At 41.3% G+C, this 17,157-nt stretch overlaps 2 pseudogenes; both read right to left on the bottom strand.

Moving 5' to 3' along the window:
- Positions 1–2,777: 2,777 nt before the first annotated feature.
- On the bottom strand, positions 2,778–3,158 carry LOC110314924 (annotated as a pseudogene).
- Positions 3,159–11,151: 7,993 nt separating this feature from the next.
- Positions 11,152–11,231, bottom strand: LOC115063317 (annotated as a pseudogene).
- Positions 11,232–17,157: the final 5,926 nt, after the last annotated feature.

Consider the following 17,157-nt stretch of genomic DNA (forward strand, 5'->3'; position numbering starts at 1 on the left):
AAGACTAGCATTGCATCAGAGCATTCACCTGGATCCTGTGTTTAGGTGATCTTAATTAAGGGTTGTTCCTATTCTCAGTTATAAACACAGCCTGGCTCCGACCATCTTTTTTATGTATGCATTTTCTTTGTTTTGTGTAAAGAACCAATGTACCTTGGCAGATGTATTCGCCTAGCTTTCTTGTTTTTCTTCTGTATTATTAGACTGGTGCTCACTTTGAGAAAAATACATTCAGATACAAACTCTTTCTGTGTCCGTGTCTGTCATCCGTGCCAACTCTTTGCTTGCCTATAACCGGAACCCCGAGTTTTCCTGCAGATGGAGGACCCAATTGAGGTCTGTCTGCAGCAGCAAAGGCCTTCTCCGTGGCTCCCCACAGCAGATCCCAATGAAAAGAGACAGTCTTATGGTTTTAAGATATTTATTGTCCTGATGGAAAATGGATGCATAAAACCATACCCCACTCTCAGGGTGGGCCTAAGATTAAATACCTTTTGCAGGGAGGAATGTCTGGGAAGAAATACTTATTGGCTAAGCCCTCCAAGCCTCTGGGTACCTCATTAAAATGTCGAACTCTGTCTGGAGCCTACAAGACCACAGGTCACACCTATTTCCTCATCTACATGTGAATGGGCTGGGGGCATGGCCTTTACATGACTGACAGCCACAAATCTATGGGGTCTGTGGCTAGTGACAGGGGCCTGGTGCCTGAGAACAAGCAAAGCTCCTACCATCCCTTCAGGGTCTCCGGGGCTTCTAGCCTTAGCTCAACCATGGACCAGGCTACCTCTCACAGTCCACTGTCCCACAGTGGATTGTCAAGGAAAAGACCTTAACTTAACATGTTTAAAGTTATAGACCAGGAACATGCTGAAAAAAAAAAACTCTATGTTGAAGAGAATCATTTTTCTCTGCATTGGTGCAATAAGATTCTCTGACATTGACTCTTCCCATCAAAAGCTCCAATTTATACAAATGAAAATTCATTCATAAGGAGAGGACTTAAACTGAAAACTCTAATGAAGGAATTCCCTGCACTTAAAAAGCTACTACTTGAGAAAATATTTCCCTAAGATCAATACACACACACACACACACACACACACACACACATACACACTTGCATGTCCACTGTGGTGTCTATGTTGAAGTTTAGAGGACAACTTGCAGAAATCAAGAGTCAATTCTCTCCTTCCACCATGCAAGTACTCAGTATCAAACTGGTTGTCAGGTATGGCAGCAATTGCTTTTACTCACTGAACCATTTTGTTGCCTCCTCCTTTTTAAACAGAAGGTTATACTTAAGAATTACCTTGAGAGAGGCCCTTGGTCTTGCCAAGATTATATGCCCTAATACAGGGGAATGCCAGGGCCAGGAAGCGGGAGTGGGTGGGTTGGGGAGCAGGGCAGGGTGGAGGGTATAAGGGACTTTTGGGATAGCATTTGAATTGCAAATGAAGAAAATATCTAATAAAAATAAAAGAAAAAAAAAGAATTGCCTTGAGTCTCAAAAAAGACATTGACTTTGAATTTTAAAATAATGTCAGAACTGTTGAACTGTTTTGGAGTTGGAGAGTATGAATGCGTTCTGTATTATAAGACAGCCACAAAGAGCAAAAGGATCTAATTTAAAAGTAATATATTAGGAAGGCTAGAAAGATAGCTCACTGGTTAAAAGCACTGGGATCTTTTCTAGAGGACCCAGGTTCAATTCCTAGCATCCAGATAGTGGTTCACAGCCATCTGTAACTCCAGTTTCAGGAAATTTGATGCCATTTTCTGGTCTACAAGGGCACTGCATGAGCATGGTTGCACAGGCATACATGAAGGCAAAACATTCAAAAACATAAAGTAATATTTTGTTTTGTTTTGTTTTTGAGACAATGTTTCTCTGTGTAGCCACACAGGCTGGCCTCAACCTCACAGAGATCTACCTGCCTCTGCCTCTTGAGTGCTAGTATTAAAAGCATATGCCACCACTGCCTGGCTAAAATAATATTTTTAAAATAACATGGTTACATGCCAAGTTGACAAGGGGTAGACAAGCCTATACTGAGAGCTAATTTCACAGAATCAGAAACACCCCGAGGAAAGATGTTTGCTCATGTCTGGGGTTCTTTGGTTATTAAAGGAGGGAAATCTAATCTAACTGCACAATGAATAAAAAGAAGTGGAGTATCTGAGCTCATCTCCTGTTGGTTCCTAAATGCAAAAGCAATGAGACCAGCTAGCCTCCTGTTTCTTCTATTTCTCTGTCTTCCTTAAACTTATTGCCAAAATAATCTCTTATTTTCTTAAGTTGTTTCTTGTTGGTTATTTTGACACATCTATGAGAAAAAGAACTATAATATGGACATGGTGGTGACTTGGAGAAGTTATGGAGTTACGTGTGATGACCGTGGGCTGACCAGGAAGAGACAGGGGCAGATAGTCCAGGTGTCTAAAAATAAAAAGTAAACAGATATGTCTTAGAGAATTGAGAGCCCTATGTGGTTAACAAGCAACTGTGGCATACCAGGGCTTACAAATAAATGCTCTATATGATCCATGTTTCACCCTCTGCTTTTCTTCATTGTTACATCCCCCCCATCACATAAAGATGAAATATCACACACACACACACACACACACACAGAGAGAGAGAGAGAGAGAGAGAGAGAGAGAGAGAGAGAGAGAGAGAGAGAGAGAGTCAAACAACATTTAATTCCTGAGTAGCAACATGGACATATTGTATGCAGTTCAGTCTGGTTTAGGGATGGGAGAAGCAAAATGAGGCTTTAGTCAGTGATGGAGGAAGGAAGGGATTCAGATGGGTCTTGAGGCTTTGAAGATGAAGTATTAGCCAGGTTGCTTGAAAGATCACGGCGTCTTCCCTTTTGATGACCCCAGGCACAGTGTACATCATCACTGTCTTCATCTTCTTTTTCACTTTCTGAGGAGCTCTCACCAAAGGCACGTTGCTTTTCATAAACAAAACAACATTTGGATGAGCGACGGCCCAAGTGTTCATTGTCAATAGTGTCACTTGACCACTCAACCTTCTTGCCTGACTTTCCCTTCTCTAATTTGTTGGACATATTGCCACTTTTTAGCTTATCACCCAGCACAACTGTAGAATCTGAGATTGCTTCAGTTAGCTTAGGTGTTGAATCTTCCATAGCAGAACTGGAAGCCTGGCAGAGGAGAGAAATCGATGTATCCAAAGAGTCTGAGGAAATAGGAATTCGAACCCAAGTAAGACTCACAATTAAAATTTAATGTTGCAATTATTTTTATCTTAGAGTTCTTACCCATGAGGTACACAACTCACTCTTTTTTCTCAGTTGTTGTTTGCTCAAAGTCATATCTTGAGATCACAGAAAATAATGGTTATAAGGGAAATGGCAGAAAGAAAATCTGGGCCTGACTATTTCAATCTCCTCCTGTCAGATGAAAAAGCAAATGCTACCTCTAAATACATATCTTTGTGAAAATAGCTTAGAGAAAGCACGACATGGATCTTAACTTCTGATTTTACTTGAGTAATAACAACAGACACACATGATCATTATTTATTTCTGCCATATAAGTGATTCTCTGAGTAAGTCTATGTCCTCCTATGTGAACTGATGAGGGTTGAAGATATGGCTAGAAGTTCCAGGATACAAAGGGAATCTAAATTTCATACTAGAATCCTTCAAGAATTATTAATTTATTGTACAAAGAATGTAATATACTGTGTATCCTAATTTTAATGATGTACCAATATGACGGCAGGAAATGGATAGTTTAGAGATTTTGGAGGTTAATTAGTAATATAGATGAGTAAATAAACATGAACCAATGTCAGTAGTAGAAGGAAGACAATTGTAGATAACTTGGTCACTGAAAGGGAAAATTACTTGTTATTAAGGGTGGACATGAATTAGAATGGGGGACAACATCAGACCTGATACAGAGGAAGGAGGACAAGACCAGGCCAGAAAAGTTAACAAACTAATAACCATTGAAAATCAGAGTCCTTGGGTTTTAAATGGCCCACTTTATAACATACCCATTTAATGAGAATCTCCAGCAGGTCTTTCTGGTCTTATCTAGGTATTTTGTCAGCAGACATCCTTAGGAGACCAGTTTTGCTGTGGCTTTGTTGTGCCTGTTTCCATGACAACTAAAGACACAAATAGAATGTACGTTTCTATCCCCTAAGAGACCTGCCTTTGAGGAGTCAACCTACTGATTGACTTGCAAAATAGTTTACTTTATACATACTTGTTTCATGAGGGACCAGATCTTTACAAAATAAATAAATTGAACTTAAAAATAAAACACAGCCTTAAGTCATTTTAACTCCTGTCAGTGCTTGGTAAGGCCTGAGAATTTCATTTACATTATGGATCTGTTAAAGCTGTGGTCCTCAAATTTAGGTGTCAGAACTTCTTGAGAAAATTTTCATCAGTGTATACTTATTGAATAAAGCGATGGGTTTCATAAGGCTGATTTGTTTAAATATATAGCTATTTTGACTATATTCAATTTCCATTACTCTCTTCTATCTCCCACAAGTGTCCTTCCCCATGTTTAATATACTTTTTAAAATAACATGTCCGCAGTTCCAACCCAGAAAGTCTAAAATCCAAACATACAATAAATCTTTTCAATTTTTACATTCTAAAAGTATGACTGAAAAGTAGTTTGGAAACATTGCGTGGGTCAACATGTTGTTGGCCAAACAAAATATATCAGCAGTTAAAGTCTAGCTCATGATCCAAAAGCATGCAGTACAAGTAGATTTTAAGTTTTTATTTAATTCTTTAAAAATGTATGTGGGTGACATCTTTGGTAAAATTTTAAAATTTTAAACTATATCTATTTAGGTAACTTTAGGATAACACAAGTAAAAATATTTAAAAATAACAAGTCCTCAATGACAACATTTTACATTATCACAAGTTTATTGAATCTTGATTATGGACATTGTCAAATAATTATTAATTAAACAACAAGCCTGCTTAAGAGCAAAGTTCCTTTTTACTTGTATTCATCAGTTTTTTTTGTTTTGATTTGTTTTTTTGTTTTGTTTTGTTTCGTTTTGTTTTGCTTTTTGTTATATAGTTCAGTTCATGTTTTGGTTCGTGCAGACATCATTGCAGTTAGCACATAGAAATATTCCAACCTCTCAGGGCTGGTGAGATGGCTCAGCGGTTAAGAGCACCAACTGCTCTTCCAAAGGTCCTGAGTTCAAATCCCAGCAACCACATGGTGGCTCACAACCATCCGTAACAAAAATCTGATGCCCTCTTCTGGAGTGTCTGAAGACAGCTACAGTGTACACACATATAATAAATAAATAAATAAATAAATCTTTTAAAAAAAAGAAAAGAAAAGAAATATTCCAACCTCTCAAACTATCTCTTACTACCCACATTATTAAAAATCTTCTTGATCCCTGGCAATAATGATTTGTGCTCCATCTGTATAAATTCATTATCTAGATAATGCAATGTAAAAAAATTATAGACATTTTGAAATTGCCCTGAAACTTATTCAATTGTTTCTTCTTTATTATTGCTGACTAATGTTGCATTTATGAATTATCGAAGTTGTTGAAGATATTTAGGTTATTTTCATTTTGAAACTATCATGAATAAAGTTATAGTCAATACTCATGCAAGACTTGTCTAAAGTAAATGACTAAAGGATGTGGCAACACTTAATTGTTTTGTTTGATTATTAGGTATTTTCTTTACTTACATTTCAAATGTTATCCCCTTTCCTAGTTTCTGCTCCAAAAACACTCTATCCCTTCTTTCCTTCCCTTGTTCACCAACCTACCCACTCCCACTTCCTAGAACTGGCTGTCCCCTATACTGGGGCATAGAACATCACAGGACCAAGGGCCTCTCCTCCCATTGTTGACCAACTAGGACACCCTCTGCTACATCAAGAGCCACCAGTCCCTCCCTGTGTTTTCTTTGATAGGTAATGCAAACCCCTTTAGCTCCTTGGGTACTTTCTGTAGCTCCTTCGTAGGGGACTCTGTGCCTTGTCTAATGGATAACTGTGAGCATCCACTTCTGTATTTGCCAGGCACTGGCATAGCCTCAAAAAAGACAGCTATATGAGGCTCCTGTCAGCAAGCTCTTGTTGGCATCCATAATAATGTGTAGTTTTGGTGTTTGTTTTTGAGATGGATCCCCAGGTGGGGCAGTCTCAGGATGATCATTCCTTCAGTCCCTGCTTCACACTTTGTCTCTGTAACTCCTTCCATGGGTATTTTGCTTGCCCTTCTAAGAAGGACTGAAGTATCCACACTTTGGTCTTCCTTCTTCTTGAGTTTCATGTGTTTTGCAAATTGTACCTTGGGTATTCTGAGCTTCTGGGCTAATATCCACATATGAGTGATTGCATATTATGTGTGTTCTTTTGTGATTGGTTTACCTCACTCAGGATGATATCTTCCATATCCATCCATTTGCCTAAGAATTTCATAAATTTATTGTTTTTAATAGCTGAGTAGTACTCCATTGTGTAAATGGAGTACCACATTTTCTGTATCCATTCCTCTGTTGAGAGATATCTGTGTTCTTTCCAGCTTCTTGCTATTATAAATAAGGCTGCTATGAACATAGTGGAGCATATGTCCTTATTACTAGTTGGAAGATCTTCTGGGTGTATGCCAAAACGTGGTATTGCTTGATCCTCCAGTAGTACTATGCCCAATTTTCTGAGGAACTGCCANACTGATCTCCAGAGTGGTTGTACAAGCTTGCAATCCCACCAGCAATGGAGGAGTGTTCCTCTACCTCCTTGTCCTTGCTAGCATCTGCTGTCACCTGACTTTTTGATCTTAGCCCTTCTGACTGGTGTGAGGTGGAATCTCAGGGTTGTTTTGATGTGCATTTCCCTGATGACTAAGAATGTTGAACATTTTTTAGGTGCTTCTCAGCCATTCGGTATTCCTCAGTTGAGAAATCTTTGTTTAACTCTGTATCCCATTTTTAATAGGGTTATTTGGTTTTCTGGAGTCTAACTTTTTGAGTTCTTTGTATATATTGAATATTATTAGCCTTCTATCAGATTATGATTGGTAAAGATCTTTTCCTAATCTGTTGGTGGCCTTTTTGTCTTGTTGACAGTGTCTTTTGCCTTACAGAAGCTTTGCAATTTTATGAGGTCTCATTTGTTAACTCATGATCTTACAATACAAGCCATTGGTGTACTGCTCAGTAATTTTTCCCCTGTGCCCATATGTTTGAGGCTTTTCCCCACATTCTCCTCTATAAGTTTCAGTGTGTCTGGTTTTATGTGTAGGTCCTTGATCCACTTAGATTTGAGCTTTGTACAAGGAAAAAAGAATCAATTCACACTCTTCTACATGCTAACTGCCAGTTGAGCCAGCACCATTGGTTGAAAATGCTGGGGTTTTTTTCCACTTGATGATTTTAGCTCCCTTGTCAAAGATCAAGTGACCATGGGGGCAACAGGTATTTGTAACTTTGGCACTCAGGAGCAGAGGCAAACACTATGGAATCCTTTGTGGCACAGATTTTATTAAAAACATAGCTATTGCATGACTGAGCCAAACTATTCCTGGGCACTTATGCAAAATACTCAATGTACTCCCACAGAGGTATTTGCACAGTCATGTTCGTTGTTGCATTATTTATAATAGAATGAGAATGGAACCACCCTAGATGACCATCATTAGATAAATGGGTAAGGAAAATGTGGTACACACACACAGTAGAAGTTTTTCTGTCTGTTAAGATAGGTGAAATTATGAAAATTTCAGGGAAATGGATGGGACTGGAAAGTATAAGTGAAATGACACAGGGTCAGAAAGATAATTGTACTCTCTAATATGCAGAGCCCAACTTTAAAATGTCTGTCTGTATGTAAATAAGGGATTCTGAGAGTGGGTACAAATATGGGGGTGGATAAAGAGAATGTGCTGAGAAGGGGAAACAGAAGAAGGAAAAAGGTCACATAGAACATGAAAGCAGAGGATGGCCTAGTTGGCCATAAATGGGAGGAGAGGCCCTTGGTCTTGCGAAGATCATATTCCCCAGTACAGGGGAATGCCAGGGCCAGGAAGAGGGAGTGGGTGGGTTGAGGAGCAGGGCAGGGGGAGGGTATAGGGCACTTTGGGGATAGCATTTGAAATGTAAATGAAGAAAATATATAATAAAAAAAGAAAGCATAAAGGAGGCTACTAACTGTAAGGAGGAGGGGCAGTGGGGCAGAATGGGAGAGAAAGACAAATTTTGCCTGAAAACTGGCATAATGAAATAATTCTCTATAAGCTAATAAGAAATAAAATATCTTTCATTTATTTGATTTGTTTGTTTAGTTGGTTGGTTTTCATTTTTCAAGACAGGGTTTCTCTGTATGGCCCTGGCTGTCCTGGAACTCACTCCGTAGGCCAAGCTGGCCTCGAACTCAGAAATCTGCCTGCCTCTGCCTCCCAAGTGCAGGGATTAAAGGCCTGTGCTACCACTGCCCGGCCTGAAAATTAAATTAAAATGCCAAAACCAAAAAAAGTAAATGCCCAGGAACATCATTGTTTACCTATATAAAAGGTGCCTATTTTATTTTATCAATTATGACTAGATTTTTTCTTCTTAAGAAACTGTACCATTGGGGCTGGAGAGATGGCTCAGTAGTTAAGAGCACTGACTGCTCTTCCAAAGGTTCTGAGTTAAAATCCCAGCAACCACATGGTGACTCACAACCATCTGACGCCCTCTTCTGGTATATCTGAAGACAGCTACAGTGTACTTAGATAAAAATAAATCTTTAAAAGAAAAGAAACTGTACCATTATTCATTTCTAGTATGTTTTTCATTTTGATGATTTTAATATGTATAACAGTGTATTTAGAGATATATGTATCATCATGTTTACAATATTTATTTTTATAATGATTAATGACATTGATCATATTATTATGTCTTTCTTATTCATATGTTCTCTCTGACATGCATTCATGATTTTCCTAGTACTTTTTGACAAATATTTAGGAAGTTGAGAAAGATAATGTGTAATCCTAATCATGAATGTCTACAAATTTCTCAATTAATTTTACTGTGTCATTAAAATTACTGTGGTATTATGCTCTTACAATGCCATAGGCTTCAGAAATTAATTTTTAGATATTGTTTCAGTAATGCCTTCCAATAAAAAAAGCTTAATATTTTGCTACATTTTTCTTTTTCTGTTTGTGGATTAAATTTGCTGAAGGTTTGTTGTATCATTCTGTCTATTTTCAGAATATATATTATTTTATAGTTTCTACTGGCATAGTTTTTTCTTATATGCAATGAAAATAATGCTAGGTAGGAAGAAACTTTCTAGTGGTCCTCTCTGATATCCTGTTGTTGCCTGTGTTGTGGATATCCAGGAGTTTTGGATCTGTAAGACCGGCTTTTTCATGCACTCCAACAGTTCGTCAATGGGATCCATCTTGGGGTGGGCCAATTCAAAGTCATGGATCTAGGCCTGAGAGGAACTTGAGCTGGTCAGCCTACAGCTAATCAGAAAGCCTGCAACCAGGGCTAGTTCTACCCTGCTGCCTAGGCAAGATGCAGAGCCTGCCTGTGTGGCAGCCGGTGAGGAACATGGACACTCTCATGACCTGAGCGGCAGATCTCTTGTCTGCCATAGGTAGCAAGGGGTGAGAGAGGGAAGGAGTGTGTTTCTTCTTCATCTATATAACCACACAGCAACCAAGAGGTAGGGCAGGCTTTTCCACACTCGTGCCTTCTGGGGCTGGCTCGCCTGCAAACCCCATATCTAGGATCAACTCTATTGTACTGCTCGGGTGTGCAGGGCCTCTCTCCCAAGTAATGCAGCTGAAGAGGGGCAGGACCAGCTCTCCTGCTCTCATGACCCCAGGTTTCCTACCTAGCAAAGGTAGTGAAAAGTAATGGGGAGGAGGGAATTTCTCCTTTGTCCATGCCCCTGCATAGGAGACCAGTGGCAGGGCCAGCTTCCCCAGGCATATCTTCAGGGCCAGCTCACCTGCCTCCCTGCAACTCTTGCGTTGTGCTTTTTGAGGGCCTGCTCTCCTGAGTACTGCAGCTGGCTAGGAGTAGGGTCAGCTCTCCCATGGTACCTAGGTGAGGGGTAGGGCCAGTTCTGCACAGCCCTCAGACATCAACATATCCCAAGGCAGCAACTCAGACCAGGGACATCTGCCTGGCTTTTACCACTGTTAGACCACTGCTGTTGCAGGGCCACAGACCCAGACATGGCTCCAGTGGCAGCCAGGCCAGGACCCCACCATGGTCCCTGGTGGCATCACCAGCTACTCATTCATATCAAGCTGTTTCTCACTACCCTCTAGTTCCAAGTTCTGCTGCTCCTCATTGTGCTCACATCCTTCTGTTTCTATTTCTCTTCCACTTCTCTACCACCTATTTCTCTTAGTGATATTCAGGGACTCTGAGTGTTTGGAATCATCTCAATAGTGATCTCAGGAGTACTTTACCATGGTTGTACATTATGGCACAGGGGAAGGGTCATCTCTGACATGATCTTCCTGCCAAGTCCTGAGTGGCACAGGTCTGGGGACATTCCAGGCTAGCTCCCTGTCCAAGCCTCAGGTCTGCTCTGCGCTGGCCTGGTGCTAGTCCCAGGTATGCTTCTCTCCAGACTGAGTAGCCTCATTTAATGGTCACATGTCTAGGGCTCAATTTACCCAAGCCCATGGTCCTAGGCAGGGTCTTTTAGTCTCTAGGTTTCTCCTTGTTCTGTGAGCTGTTGGTATTTTGTCTAGGCTCTACCCCACAAGAGCCAGGTATGCCTGACTCACTATTAAAGGGGTTGCTTGCCCCCTCCTAACCCTCTTGCTCCTTACCCTCTCTCTTATCATTCCCTTCCCCCTCTCTCTCCACATGCTCATGACTTGCCTCTACTCCTCTGCTCCCCCTGCTTTCTCTGTCTCTACTCCCTCAACTCCCTTCCCCATGCCCTGATGAAATTCTATTCTATACTATACTGTGATGCTTCAGCATGGACCCTGCAGAGGCACCCCCGTCCCCCACACCATACCGGACTTCCACCAAACAAATTCCTTCCTTCTCTCTTATCTTTTTATAAAACACAACAGGAGCCTTATTAGGTCTGCCTAGTGCAGAACTGGTAGTTGTCTGAGGCTTGCTATATTCAGGAAGTGCTAGTCTACTAAGCATTTAGATGTTTTCAGGTCAGAATACTGAGCATGCACATAGCCTCTCCTTTCTGCTACTGCATTTTGTTTTTCATTTTGTGTTGGCATTGTAATTCATCTACCATGTCTTCACGCTCTGATATTTTATCTTCTTATTGATTCATTCTATTTGTGAGGCTTTACATGGAGCTTTTTTAAAATTAAACTTTTGATTTTCAAAATGTATTTTCTTTGATATTTTTCTGTATTGAATTTCAATTTTATTGAAATTGTATGCAATTTTATTTAATTGTATCCTATATATACTTCCTTATTTCCTTCACATATTTGTGATCTCGGACAGTACTTTCAGATGTTAATTGCATCCTCTTTGGTTTCTTCAAACATATTTATAATCATTCTTTTAAACTTTCTCTCTGAGATTTCACTTAAGTCACAGCCATTGGAAGCCATTTCTGTGGAATTAGTAGTTTTTTTTTTTTTTTTAAGGCATTAGAGTGTCCGAGTTTTCTTGAGTTTTTACACACAATGTTTTTACATTGAGAAGTGTGTATCTGACATTAAACAACTGCTTGAATTAAAAAAGAGCTCATTTGTTCAGTGGAAGTGTTTGTAACATTCAATATAGACTAGGTTATAGTATTGCTGAGGAATCAATTTTCTCTACTGTTGGAAGTGTTTGGTATACCAGGCTCAGTGCCTAGAGCCCTGATACCACAGTGGCTCTCCCACTAAGGGCATATAGGCCTCTGGAAAAGGACAATCAGGCTATGCAATATTGACTCTTCTCTTTGGCCAACTTGTACAACTAGAAGGCCTAACCCTCCCCCTCTTTTCCAAGGAGCCAGTTAATCTCTTTGAGACTGTTTTATTTATAATTCAGGAAGCCAAAAAGAATGCCAACCCAGACAGGGGGGCACCATTTATTGACCAGGCTTTCGTGGCCAATGGGCTTTCCCTGACTAGACAAGACTGAGACTTTAATATGCCAAAAGGTAAGGGGCACTTGAAGGTCCACCACCAGACTCCATTGGCATGTCTCAAGAGGGCCAATGATGAACCACAAATTTGACCAAGATACGTGAGGTTAAGCAGGGAGCAGATGAGTTTCCCACAACTTTTCTAGAGTGTCTCATAGAGGCATTCCCAACAACAAGGAGCATAAAACTACTGTGACAGTGACTTTTATAGGCCAGGCTAGTAGAGATATCAGGAAAAAGCTTCAGAGGCTAGAAAGACAGGATAAGCCATTGAGGGATTTAGTGTAGTTTGCTGAGAAAGTCTACCATTACAAGGAGAAAGAACAGGAGAAGGAGCAGAGAAAGAGAAGGAAAAAAGTGACAGGGAAGGAATCTACATAGTCCTGGCTATAGTAGTTAGGGAAAGCAGAGAAGAGAGACAGAAAAGGACCAGTGTGCATACTGTAAGGAGAGAGGCCGATGGGCCTGAGAATGCCCTAACAAATGGAACCTGGGAGCAACAAATCTCAGGTTTGGGGAAAAGTGCCCCCAAACAGCAACTGTTTTAGCCATGGGTGAAAGCAGTGACTAGGGGAGATTGGGTTCTAACACCCTCCCCGAACCCAGGGTAACTCTGAGAGTGGAAGGGAAATCTACTCAATTCTTGGTGGACACAGGAGCTCAACACTCAGTCCTCCAAGCTGATGCCCCCATTTCCAAGAAAAGAAAAGAAGCGACTGCAAAATGTATTCATAGACTACCCGAAGAACTGTTCCTACCCTCTGTTAGGGTGAGACATACTCTCCAAAATGGGGACACAGATACACTTCCTGCCCGATGGGCTGCAACTAACTGGCCCAAAAGGCAAGTCCTCTCTGACTGACCTCTGCCGAAAGTGGAGGCTACCTGGTTTACAGATGGGAGCAGTTTTCTCCATGAAGCTCAGAGATGAGTAGGTGCTGCTATGGTGGACAGCATACACCCCAGCACCTCTACCCGCTGGCAAGTCAATGCAAAAGTAGAGCTAATTGCCTTCACCAATGCCTTGGAACTTGGAGCCGGAAAGAAAGTTAACATCCACCCTAGCAGGTATGACTTTGCCACAGCCCACGTCCACAGGGTTATATGCCAAGAAAGAGGACTACTCACATCAGAGGAAACAAATAGGAAATCTTGGATGACCTAATGAAGCTGGTAACCATGAGTATTATTCAGTATTATTCACTGCCCAGTTCTACACCCACTCCAGTGAAGTCTGCTTGACAGGCCAAAAGGCCTGGAAGTACTCACGAGGCAAAGAGTTTCAAGGAAACTATGCCTCCTGAAACCTTGGCATTTCCATAGCCCATATACTCAAACCCTGTCCCCACATTAGTCTGGTGTATGGATCCACATGCTCTCTTTCAGTATTGTTTTATTATCCGTGCCTTTAAAGTTTGATTTTTGACATATAGCTAAGCCTCCACCAGTGTTCCAATGGTTCCTAGAAAATCCTAGAAGCCAGCGGTGAGCTTGGAATTCAGTAAGAATGTTTCCTATTCAGTAACATTCAAATTCACTTCTAGTAGAGACAGTGAAAATAATCAGGCACTACAAAGAACAGAGGTAGAAAAGCTCAGGGTTAATCTACATAGCAATTACTTAGGACAATAACTGAGTCATACCCCAAAACAGGAATACACAATGGCCTAGAAGATAGGTGGGTTTGGTGCAGGTTTCTTCACTAGGCCCAGAGGAATAGCATAATAAGGTACCTACTAAAAAACCCCTGGTGGGGTTTAACAATAGACTAGCATTACATCAGAGCATTTACCTGGCTCCATTTGAAGTGGTAAACCCCCGCCATCTTTTGATGTATGCATTCTTTTTGTTTTGTGTCACTGTAACTTGGTGGATGTGTTCGCCTGGCTTTTCTTGTTTTTCTTTTGTATAAAAAAGTCTGGTGTTCATTTGGACATTACATTCAGATCCAACACACTCTCTTGTGTCACATCTGTATGCCACCCCCTTCTCACTTACTCTTTGCCCACCTGTAACCAGAACCTGAGTTTCGCCCGTGGATGGAGGACCCAAGTGAGGTTTGTCTGCGGCAGCCCAGGACATCAGAAGGGAAGAGACTCAGAGGCCTGGGCAAGAACCAGGCAGATCAAGTAGCTCGAGAAGTGGCTATGCAGGAGTCTATCCTGGTTATGGACCTGCAAGAAACACCTGCTGGGAAATGGGACTGGACTAAGGGATGGCTTCATTTAAAATATATAGAAGAATAAAGGACTCAGATTGCTAGCCACTCTACCAACCTAGAAAAGGAAGGGCAACAAGAAGAAGGAAGGGCACACACAAGAAAGAAAACTGTACTCTCCAGAAAGCAAGCAAAAGACTTACTAGGCCAAATGCACAAATGCACTCATTTAGGAGATAAAAAGCTAGTCCAAGCAGTTAAAGGACCTAAACTATATTTAATAGGACTCAAGTTTTGGGACAGAAAAATAGTAGAACAGTGTAAGGTATGCCAGCAAGTGAATGCTTATGCAGCCAAGAGTAAACAGGGCAAAAGACCTAGGGGAGAACGGCCTGGGGTATATTAGTAGGTCAAATTTACAGAAGTTAAGCCAGAAAAATAAGGTTACATATACATTCTAGTGTTTGTAGATACTTTCTCTGGATGGGTTTTCCGAGAAAAACAGGAAACAGCTAATGTAGTAGTTAAGAAGATATTAGAAAAAAATTTCCAGAGGTTCAGAGTACCCAAAGTAATTAGATTGGACAACGGTCCTGCTTTTGTCTCTAAGGTAAGTCAGGGACTGGCAAAGATGTAAGGGACTAATTGGAAGCTCCATTGTGCATACCATCCCCAGAGCTCAGGGAGGAATGAACAGAACCCTAAGAGAGACCTTAAGTAAATTGACCTTGGAGACTGACTTGGACTGGGTGGTATCCCTCCCCCTTGGCCCTGTTCCGATCCCAAGATACCTCCCTACCATTTTAACCTGACCCCTTTTGAGATCTTGATTGATACCCCAACTCCCTTGGTGTCCACTGGGCCCTCCCAGGAGGTATCCCACAACACGAGATTTGGCCCAAACTGTCTGCCTTAAATGTTCCAGGTATGCCAGAGACGCCTCACCACTTCCAGACTGGTGACTGGATCTATGTAAGGAGTCATTGGGCACAGTTGCTGGAACCTCAATGGAAGGGGCCCTTACTGGAGCTGTTAGCCACTCCTACAAGCCTCAAGTTGGATGGTATTGTAGCCTGTGTGCAAGCTTCCCATATGAAACCTGCAGATACCCCACACCCCAGAGTCCCCTGCTGGATGGTACAGAAGATGGACAATCTGCTCAAGCTCAAGGTCACTCAACCTTGATCATGACTGCCTGGTGGTACTTTGGATTCTGATCCCTTCCCTCATCCGATATGCTTGTCCACCAAATCTATTGCAGCACTCACTGTCTCCTTTCTGTTGGTGTTGGGGTAGCCGGATAGCCACCAGGACCTCCACTTTGGTCTTACAAGGACAAAATTATGACAGTCTGAGAGCAGTCATTGATTTAGATGTAGAGAAAATAGAAACTTCCATGAGTCACATTCAAGAATCACTGACTTCAATGTCAGAAGTAGTACTGCAGAATAAGAGGGTTCTGCTGCCTTAGCTGAGGAGTGTTGCTTTTATATAGACCATTCTGAGGTTGTTAAAGAGTCAATAGCCAAGGTGAGAGAAGGGTTAGCCAAGTAGGAGAGAGAGAGAGAGAGAGAGAGAGAGAGAGAGACAGAGANAGGAGAGAGAGAGAGAGAGAGAGAGAGAGAGAGAGACAGAGACAGAGACAGAGACAGAGACAGAGAGACAGAGAGAGACAGAGAGAGAGAGAACAGAGTCAGGGCTGGTTCCAGTCTTGGTTAAACTCCTCCCCTTGGTTATCAACCCTCATATCCACCCTGTTAGGACCTCTAATTGTCCTCCTGCTATTGCTGATTTTTGGCCCCTGCATTTTGAACTGCTTGGTCACTTTTGTTAAGGAACACATAGGTACAGTACAGCTAATGATCTTAAGGCATAGATACAAAAAACTAGATATGGAAGGCCAGGAGTATGAGCTATCAGAATACCGACAATACCTTCAAGATTTAAACATGCACAAAGAAAAGGGGGGAATGAAGAGGTCAGCTCAGGAACTTTGGAAAATTCCACCTGACCCTTCCCCTCCTGGAAGAGAACCCCTCCAGAAAGGATGGGCTAATTAAAATTACTCAGAACACAGCGCTGAGGGGAGACCAACTATCAGCCACATATTCCATAACTGTTGGCCACCTAGAGACAAGGGAAGACCTTGCCACCTCATTCACTAAAGACCAATCAGTGATCTGTATGACAAGAACTTAAGTCTCTGAAGAAAGAAATTAAAGATCTCAGAAGATGGAAAGATCTCCCATGCTCATGGATTAGCAGGATTAATATAGTAAAAATGGCAATCCTACAGAGGGCAAGCTACAGATTCAATGCAATTCCCATCAAAATTCCAACTCAATTCTTTACTGAGTTGGAAAGGGCAATTTGCAAATTCATCTGGAATAACAAAAAACCTAGGATAGCAAAAACTATTCTCAGCAATAAAAGAAGCTCTGGTGGAATCAGCATGTCTGACCTCAAGCTGTAATACAGAGCAATGGTGATAAAAAAAAAAAACTGCATGGTACTGGTACAGTGACAGACAGGTAGATCAATGGAATAGAATTGAAGACCCGGAAATGAACCCACACAAGTATGGTTACTTGATCTTTGACAAAGGAGCTAAAACCATCCAGTGGAAAACAGACAGCATTTTCAACAAATGGTGCTGGCAATACTGGCGGTTAGCATGCAGAAGAATACGAATTAATCCATTATTATTTCCTTGTACAAAGCTCAAGTCTAAGTGGATCAAAGAACTCCACATAAAACCAGAGACACTGAAATTAATAGAGGAGAAAGTGGGGAAAAGCCTCAAAGAAATGGGCACAGGGGAAAAATTCCTTAACAGAACAGCAATGGCCTGTGCTGTAAGATCAAGAATC

This window comes from Mus pahari, unplaced genomic scaffold (assembly GCF_900095145.1).
Source record: "Mus pahari unplaced genomic scaffold, PAHARI_EIJ_v1.1 scaffold_10317_1, whole genome shotgun sequence".
NCBI classification, from domain to species: Eukaryota; Metazoa; Chordata; class Mammalia; order Rodentia; family Muridae; genus Mus; species Mus pahari.